This window comes from Vidua chalybeata, chromosome 5 (assembly GCF_026979565.1).
Source record: "Vidua chalybeata isolate OUT-0048 chromosome 5, bVidCha1 merged haplotype, whole genome shotgun sequence".
Taxonomy (NCBI): Eukaryota; Metazoa; Chordata; class Aves; order Passeriformes; family Viduidae; genus Vidua; species Vidua chalybeata.
In genome coordinates this window covers 44,464,546-44,480,209 of record NC_071534.1, presented here as the reverse complement: position 1 = coordinate 44,480,209, position 15,664 = coordinate 44,464,546, and positions in this window count along the sequence as shown.

Sequence of the window (15,664 nt, the reverse complement as noted above, 5' to 3'; positions counted from 1 at the left end):
CTCCATGAGGGATCTCTTACTCCCTTTTTCCTCACATACAGGGATGAGGGAGGAATGAAGCAAGATTTTGTAAGCTGCAAGCCTTTGAATGGAAGAAGCACAAGGCAACAGCTCGATGGGACTTTTACTTTTCCCTGCTTCCCACAGGAGTTTGTTTTTGTATGTGCTTCTGTCTCTCTTTTGTGGCAGGGAGAAGAAGCTCATGACTCCTCACTAGCAAATGAGGAATAGAAAAAATGACACAAAATGTAGCAGCCACAGATGAAAAAGGGGGTGAATAGTGGAACAAGGATGGCCAGGGACTGGTATATGGAAAGGCAAAACAATTAGATGAAAAGAAGAAAATACTAAGCTCCTTGAGAAAATGGAAGAGAAATGGGAAAAGTTTGAATGAGTAAAGGAAAGCAGAAATTTGTAGGCATAATTTCGTGGATCTGTGTTTCTAGACTGTGTTTAAGATAGTAGTGTTTTGGGGGCTTTTTAATGTTGAAAACATTTTCTCTGTTTTTTTTTTTGTTGCTTGCTTTCTTATTTTTTTGTCTGTTGCCTTGCTGTGCACTGAGAACTGGCTATTCAAAACCAATTTTTTGTTTATGGAGAAGACATTTTTATAAACACATTATAGGGTGGTATTTTTATTCTAACATGGAATGGGGAGCAAAAGTATGGACAAACTAATCAGGAAGGCTGTTCTTGTCCAGCCAGTGAAACCAGCAGTTTGTGCTCTCCTTCTGTCCTCATTTGCTCAAATTCTTTCCCATACAATAGGAAATTATTTTGCTGAAGCATCCATGCCATAACAATAATCTTGCTATGAAGAAATCCTTCGAGGAATTTTCTTGTTTACTCATGGAGTGTGATTTCTAGTTTTAGAAAAGCTTTCCCTGGCCCATTCACTTCAAACAGAGTTTTATGCAAGGAAAGAAAAGCTTTTTCCTTGCAGTTGAAGCAATAGGAAATGGCTGAAGGAATAAAATTGTCATGGGTGATGACTCTCTTCTCTAGCATTTAGCAGAGCAATCATTTTAGGGAGAAACAATTTGCAAGTAGCACCATGTTTTCACTGGACTACAGCCCTGCCTCTTGTAATCTCTAAGTATGGTCTTTGGTTAAGAGGTCTACTGACCTTGGTGGGTTTCAGAGGAGTCCAACAGGCTACTTATGTAGGATTTTAGAGCATTCCAATTTTACCCACATAATTATAATGTGCTTTGTCTTCTGGCCAGCCTGGGGAGAGTAGCTGGTATGAGTCATGTGGATTAGAACTTGATATTTCATAATAACATTGGTGGGTTCCAAACAAATTTCTCTTTCCCTTTTCCTCTCTCTCTCTCTCTTTGAATACACTGTCAACCAGTTTTTCTTTTCCTGAAGTGAAGAAGATAAAGCAGTCTGTCATCCCCCTCTCAGTCCCCAGTATGGGTGTGGAAACCATTGCACAACATTGTAGTAGAGTGAAAAGGTCTCATCTAAGTGTGTAATGTGACTTTGTGCAATACTTAAATGCAACAGAAGGAAATTGTATTGCTTACTCAACATTTATTTAACTATTTGCAAAATTATATCCTTGGTCAAATGATTTCTAATTTAATAGCAGGAACAATCTTACAAAATTTTAAACCCTCATTCTAAATAATTATGCTGCTGTAAATATGATCTTTTTTCCTCTAATAAAAAAAAACCTAAATTAAATATTGTGCATGCAAGAGTCTGAAATAACAAAATAGGACATTTACATTTTATCTTTGGTGAGCAAATAGAAATATTAACATCAATAATTTTCATCTGCAGAGCAAATCTTTGTCCTCAAGGTTTTCACAGCCTCAGTTTTCTTTCCAAAGTAAAGCAAAATGTGTTCTCAAGAAACCAGCCAGTCAGACACATGTCACAGAAACCAGGCTAGATTTAATTCAGGACTAATAAAAATAGTCAAAAATAACATGTAGTGCTAGCATTACATGTTTTAATGTGTCTGCATCTAAGTCCACTCAAAACATGACATATCAAATGGGACAAAACCACTAAGATTTCTTTTCCATCTTCTATACATATTTCGATATGTGAGCCATACTGACAAAGGTGCAATACCTCCTCTGGCATGCCTGAGGTATTTCTTTTAATCTATTTCATGGCAGAACCTGACATGAGGCTTCCCAAGACAGTTATTAGGAAGGATAGGAGCAACATTTGTGGACAGGTGTTGAAGATACCTAAATAAGAAAGATGAAACTACATAAACTACATATCAGTGACTGGACAAAGCAATCTTTTGATCCAGCATACATTTTTTTTTTTTTAATCCTGTGGCAATGAAATTTAGATTTTTTTTTTTTTTTGCCTGTTTATCTTAAAGTGACTGCAGCTTCATCCAAAACCTAACTCAGAGTATTCCTGGGCTATGATAGATGCAGATACGGCCCAACACATTTTCTTCCCAGCTAAAGTTTTATAATATAAACAATGCTTTGAGTAACATTTGGTAATTATGAATGCAATTGGTCTCTAGGCGTTTGTGTACATGTGTTGTATTTGCAAATATAATTTCTGTCACAGGTACTTCTGTAAAGTTTGTTTCACACATGCTGTGTTTCAGTTTGCAGTATTTCTGGGTGCCTATTGAAGCCTGGATTAGGGTAGTTTAATGTCACCTGGTTTGCCTCTCCATTAAAACATGTTAAGGTATAACACAAAGAATATTATGGCAGTTTGGCCATTCTAATTTGATAATATTTTACTGTGTTCCCACTGTCATTGTTCTGCTCCAAGCCTATGAAAGCAGCTTGCTTGTGAATCACAAATGGTGTGCTGTTTATAAAGGAGGAGATAAAATAAGACATCATTGCAGAAGCCTGAGGAATATACATTGTAGAAAAAAATTCATTTTTGCAGAATAATAATGGTCTATTGTAGCCATTCATGTTTGTTTCTAAAGACACATAAGTAATTTTTCCCATTCTTCTTTAGAAAAAGTTCCTCACGGGCAGTAGATTGATGAGCACAACTTTCTTCCAAGAAATCTTGACTCCATAATATGAGACATTATTGAGAAACCATGAATTATCATTACCAAAGTCTTTCTTTGTTAATCATGTGCAAATTGCTTTTCACCATTTATAAATGGCCAGATCCTCAAAGAGACTAAATTGCCTTAAAAGTAGGGCCTCTGCTGCAGAATCCAAAATCCTGTAGTGCCTGTGTTACTTCTGTGGTGCATGGGGAAGATCAGACTCCCCAAAAAGGACTTTGAGATAATCAGTAGAGCAGGCAAGAAGGTGATGCAATTAAACACACACCCACGTTCTGGATTACCAGGGGGAAAAGTGTGCTGGCCAAAGCACCATGACAGCAGAGCTATTTGAGATCCTGCAGAACAAACCCCATTGGGCATCTACTAAGAGATAAAGTAACTTGTCTGCAAATCTGTTATGGAGAAAATTTTCTGGAGCAAATACAACAATAAGTGATGGAACAAAAAGTGAAGAAAACTTCCATGGGCCAGTATAACACAGCATTGGAAGAGCTCTCACATTTTCCTACCTAAGTCTCTGCTGTCCTTGCAGGACAGTCAGTAACTTCATTAGAAGGAAGAGGGAAGGCCTCTGGAGTGGGAAAAAACTGTACCTAGCACAAAATAAGCTGGTTTTGCTCAGGAATTAATCAATCAATCAGCAGGAAAATACCTAATACACAGATAAAATAATTGCTGTGCATTGAACTGTATCTTAAATCTGGCATTTATTGCTGCCACTAGCACAACCTTGTTGGCCTTTGCAGCCATTAACACTCTCTTCCAGGGAGGCATCATGTATTATTATTCTTCCCCCCTTTCTAGTTACTGCTTTAGAGTGATGGAAAAATAAAAGGCTCATCCAAATTTCTCCTACAAACTTGCACTTATATAGCTGGGCTTCTTAAAGAGTGCCCTCATCCCCATTTGTTGGCTGTCCTAAGACCCAGGCAGTCTCTCTACTGAAGCTGAAAACAAGGTCAGACATATGCATCCTTACTGGAACAAAAAGGAGGGATTCACTATATCTTTTGTTGCTGAAATCATTCACTCAAATAATTGCATTTTAGTCAATCTTGGGAAAAACTAAAAATCCAAGGCACCTGAAGAGCTCTAGTACCTACAGGGGTATGAAGGTGTTTGGCATGGCAGCTTTGCAGTTGTGTTTATAAACCCACACTAAACATTTGTGTGCTTCTTTCTGGTGCATTGTCATCTCAGCGGGGGCCTTTCACAATTTCATCTGGAACAAGGGAAACCTTTCACTGGATACCCAGTCCTACATCAGTGGAAACAGCAGCTTTTACTCATGTTCATGAGGAGACAAAGTGTTTGTGTGTTGTGTTTCACAGGCCTTAGTTGTGCTGGAAGTATAATGGGGAGCTGGCTAGGTGATCCCATGAAAGTTATAAACTGCTGGGGATTTGTGATTAGGGAAATCCAACTGAAATATAAAGCATGGGCCAAATGCCAATAGATGCATTGTTTCTGGCAGGGATTATCTTAGATGTATAACTCAGATATGAAAGATTTTTTCAATTCTGATTTCTATATTTTTTTTCCAGCTCAAATTTCCTTACGTGGAAATCAGTCAAGTGGCTTCAATGTGAGTGAATGCAAATTCTAGTCCTTTGATTCTGTTTATTTCTGCTTCACTGTCTACTCTGCAAAGCTCCTCAACACTTCTTTGTTTCTGCTTCTGACTGTGCTTTTATCAAATTTGCCTGCCATATAAAAATGTGGCTTTTGTCTGGACTTCATCCAAAGGCCCCTGAAATCAGCAGGTTCACAAAAGGTTCAGAGCCAGCTATCACTGGCACTACTTCCATCCATGTTCTTTTCATGTAGCATGTTTTGCTTTTATAATGCTGTTCTCTTTCACCAGTACTAAAACAAAACCTCCACCACAGTGCAGTCTATTTAATATACATATTTTGATTTTCATTTTAATAAGTAACAGTTTTTCATAACATTCCTTATCTTCCTGGGATGGTATGTGAATCCAGTGGGTCTAATGATAAATTGCCAATCACAAATGGAACTTTAATTTTCAATGTCACTGACTAATGTTTTTCTGCTTAAATAAATATTACTGTGAAATTATTTACTAAGTCTGTACTAAAATAGACGAGAAATGCTTTTCTGATAGCAATAAAAAAGTAGTCAATCCATTCTCTTGGATGTGGGGAATCAGCATTCAGCGCGAATATATGAGAATGTTTGGTTCATCCTCATCATAAGACTTCATTGTTTTGAAACAGAATTGTAAAAACTTTGATTTAACTTCATTAAATGAGTAAAGTGAATTCTCCCAAGCAAGATTTTTCCTCTTGCCTTTAATCTTTGCATCTAAACCTAAGAACATGATCTGCTCAATGTCTCTTTTGAGGTTGCTGTTGAAGTTCCCTATTCATCATTGCACTCTTCAGCTCCCACCTGTTACAAGCCATCATTCAAAAAATTCTGCACTTAATATGTTAAACAAGTGGACTCTGCTTCCTTCTGCTCCATTCAAAGGAGAGATACCAAGCAAACCCATTTCCTGAACAGCCCTTCAGAGCTCTCCACATTTCCAGTATTTCACAAGAGCTTCAAATTTTATGGGACACCATGGGACAAAGAAAGAATAGCCCATATGTCACAAGACCAGGCAGATACCCAAGGGGATGCCAGTACCACAGTGCACTGGCACTGGCTGCTGGGAGCAAGATCAGTGCCAGCAACAGCTGTGTCCATCAGAGGACATCCAAAACAGCCTCACTGTGCGCAGAGATCTTAGACCTCCCCATGCTGAACCTGGGTTTGCCTGTAGATCCTTGGGCTCCCACTGAAGTCTTCCCATTTGAAGCAACAACCAATTAAAGCTGTGGCATTTCAAAAACACTTCCTTTTTTTATGTACACAAGTCTACAAACCCCCAAACATTTTCATCTGCTTACTAGCCTTTAATTATACTAACTGCCAATAGGTTCTATTACTTGTCCAAAAAAATGCTGCCTGTTGTGTAATTTTTTAACTGTGATTGATGAAGCATATTTGTGTAACATTAGGTCATGTTTGTCAGAGTTTAACTTCTTATTTGGCAACTACACCATTAATTAACCATATTGCTGATAACCTCCATTTTATATAACCAGCAAGCTCTTTTTCCGTATGAGCTGGCAGTGGAAAACAAGAAAAGGATTTTTGCATGGTGCCACAGGTCTGGCAAGAATGACCAGAGAAATACAAAACATCCTATGGGATTACTATCTGTTAAACATTCTTTATTTTTTTGACAGGCATTATTTTCTTAGATGTTCTTACTGTGATTTGCTTTCTTTTCAGCATTACAGTGCACTCTTTTTCATCTCTTTTTGAATGCTCTCTGAGTTTGCAGTGAGGCCAGTAGCATATTCCTGAGGTTGCACATTTCCTGTTGCAATACCCCATTTTTAGCTTCTCACAACTCTTCCAAACTTCCTTCATGTGGAATAAGATTTTCCATCTAACTTAACATCTAACTTATTTTATTTTTCCAGAGACGATTTCTGAATATTTGGGAATGCTAGAACTGTAGTGCCAGTGTTTTAGAGATAAAGAATATTTTTCTACCTGTCTCAGAACTTCACATCTTCTTTTTCTTTAAATGTAGTTTCTTCTAAGATTTAGTGCTGTGATATGAAGTTTCACAAAAGGATAAACTTTATACTAGAAACTTGTCTTTTACTGTCACTATGAAAATTCAATTTTGGTCAAGAGACAGCCCTTTGAAATACCACGTTTCTCTAGAGAAGTTCAAAACATCTCTGTAGAAAGTGGTTGTGAAAGTGAAAGCCTCCAGAGATGTGACTTCTCCCTGACAAAGCTTCCAGAGCACATCCAAGGACCTGGCAGCCCTAAGCACGCATATGCTGTTCAACTTGACATTAGTCATTCTGCACTGCACTTACAAACCTGGAACATGGGAAAAACACTAAGTCCATGTCTCAGAGGGCTTTGTGAAACCAGGTTACAAATTACAATGAAGCACACACATGCTGCAATGAAAGGCACTGTAAAGAGCTCTTGAGGATGTGAATAACCCTACTTTCACAGCACAGCTTCATGGAGAAGAAAGACAGCTTGGGCTATTGTTGTGTTTTAACTCCAGACAGTTTGCTCACCCTCACACACCCTCAGTGGAATCAGGAGGAGGATTGAAAAAATAAAGCCTGTGGGATTAGATAAAAATAGTTTAATAATTGAAATAAAATATAATAATGATGATAATAATGATATTGAAAGGGAAGAGAACAAAACGAGAGAGCGAAATAAAACCCAAGAGAAACGAGTGATGTGCAATCCAGTTACTCACCTGTAACATCCCATGAGCTCACCACTCAATGAACAATGTTCAGCCTGCCCCCAAGCAGTGATCAATGCTTCCTAGACAGATCCCCTCAGTTTACGTACTTGGCATGATGTTCTATGACCTTTGTCCAGATCAGATCACCTGCCCTGGCCATCCCCCCTCCCAGCTTCTTGTGCAGTTCCTCCCTAGCAGAGCATGGGAAACTGGAAACTCCTTGACTCAGGGTAAGCACTGCTTCATAATAATTAAAACATCACTGTGTTATCAACAGTATTCTCATAATGAATCCAAAAAACACAGCACTGTACCAGCTACTAGAAAGAAAATTAACTCCAACTCAGATGAAACCTGGACAGCCTTGCACTAAACAATGGAAGGAGAATAACATTGTGTTGCTACTCATTGAGTAGCATACTCATTGAGTACTCATTGAGTCAAGGTTTTGCACTAAGAAAGAACCCATGGAAAAGAAAAAACAACATGAGCACATGATGAAGGATGGCATCCTAGGACATGTACACTGCCTTGCTGTTTCAAAGTTCCTGGTCATCATTCATTTTCTAACTCCTGAATTCTTAATAACGGTCTTTAACATAATCTCTGTTACCTATCTCACAGCTAATAGGTGAAGAGAATGTCTTTGTAGATAAAGTGCTGACATGGGACCTGGGAAGTGTAGTCTTCTTTTTTGGATTCCACCACATGTTTGTAGATGTTTATAGTAGAAACTAAATCTATAAAATAAGTATAATTTTTTAATTTTTTTTTTTACTTATAAATGGGCAGTTTATTTACCTGTTGTCTATCACATCTCTTTGATGTTCATTTCAAAACCTTTTGGGGAGTTCTTGATTCTTATTCAGTATTTGTCAGTCTCAGCTGAGGCCTCTAGCTGTCATTTTAAGAGTTACTTCATGAGCTCTGTTCAAAGTTCACTGAAACTTAAGAAAGCTTTCCCAGAGAATACAGGGGTGTTCATGATGGCTGTAGGAATTTCTCTACAAGCAAACCCCAAGCACTGCAAAAGTTCTTCTCAAAAAACATAAGACAAGAAATTGATATTTTTATCCTGAGATGTAGTTAAGAGATTCAAAGTAAATTAGATGTGCAGTCATCAGTGGATTGATTACATGTACTAAGAGGCAAAATGCACTAAGGACATTTGCAAGGGACTGCCAGGTTTGGCTGCAGGCACTTGGGAACCTGCACTCTCTGGCATGAGAGACAGGCAAGGAACCATGTGGGACATGGCAGGACGTGCAAAAGTGGCACTAAATGCCTATATTCAGGAAGCTTGATTTGTTCTGTTCTTCTAAGATAGGACTGCAAGCACTTGTTATGGATCCTTCCGTGCATTGCTGATGCACTGATGTTGAGTCCGCTGTGGCTTTTTGATGTAATAGGAATCAAAACTTAAAATCTTAAAGCTTTGTCCCAGAATGTAACTCTTTGTACTGGTGCACAAGGTTTTGCTAGTGAAAAACCATTGCAGTCTCAGAGATAAAATAGTTGCATTAATATTGTAGACCTAAACCAAGAAAAAGTTTATCAATTCTAGCTGTGAAAATTAGAGCAAAGAGCAGAAAGAGAGGGGTGTGAACAAGGCAATAACAGTTATGCAGAGATTCATTTAGAGTCTGACTTTAAGCAAGATTCCCTAGTAACTTCAGCTTGTGCTCAGAAATCAGACTTCTGACAGATACACCAGAAAGACTTTTTTGCAGCTCAGCGGTACTTACGAGAATGTTTTGTTCCCAAAAGCAAGGATATTAAATCACTGAGCCAGGAGAAGGAGATGTGTTTTGATTAGGCACACAGCCTTCCTCTGGCAGCTTTGAAGACCTGCAGTCTAGCAGATGGCAACCTAACAAGCAGATCTGTGTTTCTCTTAGGTTGCCTGATAAATGTTGTGCCCTTGGTTTTGACTGTGTGATATTTTCACGAACCATTATCTATTTTCTTTTTATTGGGTTTTTGCCTACTTCCTTTTACAAACTATTCTTTATTTCTCCTCAGATTCACTGCTTGTTTGTGTGAGGAGCATGGCCAGGAAGCCACCATTAGCTTCACTTAAGGCAGAGGTGGAGCAGGCAGTGTCTGGGGTCACAGCCACAAAGTTGAGCCGTAGCACTGCTGAAGTGTGAGGCGCTGTCACCACTGTGCAGAGCTGTGGTCTTGGGTCAGCCTCCTGCAGCCTCAGCACTCACACCGGGCCCTGCTCTGCTTGCATGACTTCAGCAGGCATTTCAGTGTGCTCTGGTGGCAGTGCCTGTACGCTCAGAATGATGGGGAATTGCCTGTTGGTGGTGGATTCTGTGTGTGGATAGTGTTCTCTGTGTTTTGTTCTGGGTATGGACAGGTTTTGTAAAATTTTCTTTGAACATTTGGGTTAACACAGGAGAATGCCATCCCTGTCTCTCACTCTTTTTGAGTGACTAATACATGTTTAAGATTCAGTTGGTGGCCTTTGGTTGATTCCTGCAAATGGTACAGAGGATGCAAGTGGTGTCACCCTCTTTAAAAAAAAAGTAGGAAAGCCTTTTCAAAATGTTGAGAGGGTGACATTTCCAAAATATACCCATAACAAAGAAAGCTAATAGATGCAAATCTTCTCCATGATCTAAAAAATAAAGAAAAAAGGAATTTCAGCTCAAGGTTCCAGCAAAGAAGAATCAAATTCCAAGTAAATAATGTAATTATTTTGATTGCAAAAGTATTGTTTTATTATGATTTTATTGTAAACATGAATTTGAATAATTGAAACAGGAGGCCCTTTTCAGGAGGTATACAGTACAAAAATGAGAATGATTCATAGGAAGGGAGAACCAGATAAACAACAAGTTTAGGGTATCTGTCACATGCACTAGACAAACATTCCCTTGCACAGCAGTCACAGAAGTGCTCTGAGTTACAGGAGAAAGAAGAAGTAGATGGTATCTTACCTTCAAATTTTAGTTTACAGCTCAGCACTGATGACAGGAATTCTCTTTGCTTAAACAGATGAGCCAATAAAAATATGTGTCCTCTGTTATTCAGACTATCTATTGCAGCAGCTAGATAGTGTAATTTATTGATAAGAAGAAAAAGTCTCTGATGGGAAAAATTCCTCTGTTGCTCCTTTTGGGAAAGAGCAGCAGGAGGCTGTCACTGGTTAAGCAAAGGTACAGTTCTGTTGACTTCAGCACAAGCTTATTCATGCCTCTGTGTCAGACCATTTTTGTTGTGACTTGATGGAGCTGAGACACCTCTCATCAGCTACTGCGAGGATTTCTTGTTGTAATCCTTCACATACACCTCCTCCTTCTGCACACCCTTTTTGCTTTATGTAAGCAGTTTTTGTAGGAGCAAAGGGGGCAGAAAAGAGGAGGTATGGCAGCATAGAGCAGCACATTTTTCATCTGCTGGGATACAACCTTATCAGGAAACAGTGGGGAGGTGTGCCTTGCCAGGAGACCCACTGGAGCAATTACACTTTTGGGAGAAATTATGCCTCTGTACTTCCTCAGTATGAAATGGGGCCATAAAGGTTTCCCTTCCCCTGATACTTGGGGCAGCCCAGCCTGTCTGCTGCCTACAATGCACAGCTGATTTTCCACTTGCACACCTGTCCCAAGGGCATGCTGAGGAAGCCTCCCTAAGGCTGTGAAGGCTTCTGATAGGGACAGCACAAAGGGCTCTTTTTCCGTGCACCTCCATCCAAAAGACAGGAGCATGTCGTGCTGGTATTTCTGAATACGTCATTGAAATCCTTTCTTAATACTCCTAGAAATCAAGAAGCCCAGACTTGCTCCCAATAAAACCAGTGGCAAATCCCTATGAAAATAAAGTGAAAAGAGCAATCCCTAAATAGGTGTCCATTTCATTTCCGAAAGGAAAGGTGCAGACTGCCTTTGACAGTTTTTCAACTAAAACTAATACTCACTTCAACTTATGTCTGAATAATTTAAAATGCAGCAACATCCCTTTGCTCTATTGTAGTCAGACATTCAAGATCCCAGCAAAATATTTATTTTGGATAGTCTCTATATCCAATTCCTCTTTTTATCAATAGAACAATATTTACAAAGGTCAGGCTGCCAACTTTGCCAGACAGACGCCCTTTGCATTCAAGAGAAAACATGATTCATTGTGGGATCAGGATTTCAGCTGCAAATTAAAACTTTTCTTTGATAGACTGAAAGAGACAAGTCAATAAAGGAAAATTCTTGATAGCTGGAAAGGAATGTCTTCTTTGAGACTGCCAATATCCAGTTCTGATCACTAATATCTTAATTGATGGATGAGATTTTTTTTCTTTATCTAATTATATCCCAGAGGCAATGTTTAAAAAAAAATAGAAAAATAGCTATAAACAACTGTGCTGTATGATAGTGTCAGCTTCTTTTTGTTATCTCTTTGAGACCATGAATATCTTATAATGTATTTGTACAGCACACAGGACAAAAGTACTTGCTCTGACCCAAATCTGTGATTCTCTAGAAATTGCATATAATTAGTATTAAGCACAGTAAAGAAAACAGCAACAATGAAAAAGTCAGAGATAAACTTACAGACTTGTTCGTTTTCAGTGCTCCATTGTATCACATGTATGAAAACAGACTTACTCTAGTAGCCATAGTGTGTGACACAGTAGGAAAAATAACCTCTCTGCTGGATGAAAAAGACCAGAAGGTTTATTGAATCTTGTTTTTCAGAGCTATTACTCATGGTCTTTACTGCAGATATCCCACAAAGTTATTTCTTGACGCTCATTGAAAATATGTAATATATTTTTCATCATGTACCCTTTTAATGATGATTAAATATCACAACCCTACCTTTCAACTAATTGTAATGGTCTTGTTATTCTTGGTTTTGCCTGACTATGATTTCAAGGTAATGATCATTAGTAGCAATAATAGTCCTCTACCCTTTTATCATGCCTCACATCTGTAGGATTCCATGGGACTACGTGCATTACACCAATGCTTACCCTGAGTCACAGAGGTTAATTAACTTAATAAAGATCCTAAGGCACGTCAGAGGCAGAATCAGGAATAAGGGAAGTCAGCCCTGCGCTCTGATCTCTCTGGCCTTGACAATGTGGCAGTTGTTACTAAAGGGTTAGACAGACTGCAAAATGTTATTAATCTCTAAAAGCTGGACTTCTTTAGGAACAGATTATTTGTGTGGGAAGGAAAGGAGGGAATCACTTTGTTGCTAAAATAAAGCTGAAAGTGGGACTAACGGAAAGAAAAGCTCTTACTTGTCTGAATCACACTGCATGAGGGCACTGGGTATTGCAGAGAGCTGGTACTATTTGTAAGGCTGTCATGTTCACAAAACCAGCCTGAAGACTGATATACTGAAATTCAGTTCCCAAACAGTACAAAATCAGATTTCAAAGTCATTTTGCTAACCTCACTGAAGGACCTCCATTGAGAGCCTGGGGTTAGGGGAGCTCTTACTATGCAGGCTGCCAAAAGATCACGTTCATCTAACTTTTGCCTCAGAAAAGATTGCCACTTTTGGACCCTGTCCTAGTCAGCAGTGAATCACTGCTTGCTCAAACACAAAGCTAGATAAATTTTTATCTTGTAGAGACCAAGAAACTTGGAAGCTTTTAAGTCTGATTACTACAGAAAAAAAAGGTATTTTCTCTGTCTCTTCTCTTCCCAACCACAATGCTGCTTTATTTTAATGTGAAAATGTTTCACAGAAGCTGTTAACGTTTCTTCAGATTCTCGTGGGATGGAGACTGCAATCAGTGAATTTGAAGTGGCATTTTATGCTGATGGCATATTAATATGTATGATCTAGGAAGGACTTCAGCTTTTACTACAGTTTGAATCACCACTAATTTTGGAAAATTTTCTGGCCTTAAAATGAGATGTAATAAATTTTAAACCCTGCCTCTGCATATACCAGATAACACACTTGCCATCTAAGTTTTCCCATTTAAGGTGAAATGCTAAGTTGCCCCAAACCTCAGCTTATGTTTCTATTTAAAAGAGAAAATCATTATAGCAAAATATAACATTAATATAGAACATCTTGCTGTGCCTTGATTTGTTTTAAAATAAAACCAAAGACCAAATCCAGCTTTTCTCACTTAGGTGGGATGCCTCTTAGAAGTTAATACCAAAGCCTTACACTACATTGTATGCTATTGATCTGAATCTTTGGTGATACAAGCAGAAACTGATGCATCCATAATATAGTTCCAGCATTAAGGGTGGAAACATCCTAAAATACATCTGAGTGGGCTGAACAGGACAATATTAATAGGGATGTTCATCCTGTCTAAAAGCCCACCTGATTTGGACCTATTTATTTCCAGTTGATGTCACTGAAACATCCTACTGCTCAGCATTTCTAAAACTCAGGTTTCTTTTCAGAAAACCTTTATAGGTTATAAAAATAGCGATGAGTTAATACAGCAGGTAGGAGCTGTATTGGCACTTTGACAAAACACCCCACAACAAGACTATCAGGCTGTACATGTCAATCCTCAGTGCAGCAGTAGGTAGTAATTAGAAAGTTGCATTAGTACACCAGAATTAACATTCATGAATCCATGATGATAGGCAGTTTAGGAAAAATATAGATTTAATTTGTCCAAATATGTTTTAATTATGTCATCTCTGATCTTTCAGGTCTGAGTCTCTCAAAAAGAGGAGTAGATATTGCTGGTCAAACTCAAAATATTTTAAAAGGTTTTCAAGCATCAGAAAGTTATTTCTCTCTTTCTTTTTAATTTTTGATCTCATTAGGATGAAAACTATTAAACCATGAAGTTGAAAATTTCTAATTCAGCACTCTTCACATTTCCAGAAACAGAAGACATCCACTTCATTTGAGAACATTCTTCCAGGAGATGTTCAGCTAAACTGCACTCCCTCAAGTACTAAGATAAAATGCCACAACATCTTTACTGTGGCTTTACCTGTTTCTTAGTTTGGTCTCTTAAGAAAAGAACTGGCATTGGCCTTATCTGCATGTATGGATGCCTGTTTGGGTACCCTCTTTAATTATGTTTAAACTCCTCATTTCTTTCAACCACATCTTGCAAATGTGTAGGAGACAGAAAGATCCTAGAAGTTTTAAATAAAACCTGGCAAACAGCTAGAGGAGAAAGCCCTTCCCCTGGGTCTTCCCACCAAAGAACACAACATGAACCCCACTGCTACTGAACATCAGAAAAAGCAGACACCATCTGTAACTCTTGGGAAAACCATGTTCATCTGTTCTGCCAAATCTTCTGCCAATCTTCTGTCAGCCTGGGGATGCCCTCCACCCACAAGAACCCTGGGAGGCCACATATTTACTCTGACAGCTCCCAGGTAACAGAGTTAAAGGCCCAGAGTGGCCCTCTGCCTGGCTTGGGAATAAGAGAGGGAAGGGAATAGAAAGCATGGAGGCATAATAATGGAGGCTGATCTGAGCTCCCTGCAGTTCCTTTAATGCTGTCCCTTGCAGGTGTTACCCAAAATTCTGTAAAAAGTCATCATCTGTCAGAGGAGGTCATGGTTTCCAGCCTTGCTGAGAGCAGACAGGGAGAACCTGTGTGAAATAACAGATCTCACACACCTACAAGGAAAAACATCACAAACTGGAGCAAGTTTAACTGAGGGTGGTAAACAAGACATTCTGATAGAAAGAATAATGCTCAAGATGTGTTTTTAGAACAACTAGTCAAGATCTTCCACACAAGACAAGTACAATAAATCCTATTTATAAGTTAAATAAAATACAAACCATTGAGATGATTTAAATCTACTTGTGGAATAAGCAATTGTATGCATTTTAATTCAGACTCATTAATAAGTAATTTCTGAAAGCATAACTTCAGGAAAACAGGAGGCAGAAGAAAAATAAGGCTAAACAGATCAAGAGCTGGAAAAACTACAAAATTCAAACTCATTCTTTCTCCTTGCTCATAATATTTGCTTCTGCATTATGTTGACATTTCTAAAGATTAACTACAATAAATCATTACTGCATATTATTTCTGCCGTCAAATACAATCACGAAACTTCAGTGTTGTAAGTGTCTCATGGAGACAGTAAAATACATTTAGGAATCATGCTTGCTGGTGCACTAAAATACTTAATTATTTGAGCAAATCTTTCTTTTTTAGCACTGCATTATTTGTGTTAACACAATCTGAATCGCAAAGGGACTGGCCTTGGGATCAATTAAATATTTCATATTTGAGGAACACCAATGGAGTAAAGTGCTCCTTGGCTCTTTCTGTTTAACCTATTTTGTGCATGGGAGCAACAGGCATGGGATTTAAGAGGGTATTCTACACTGCATAAATTACAGTATATGTGAGAAATAAA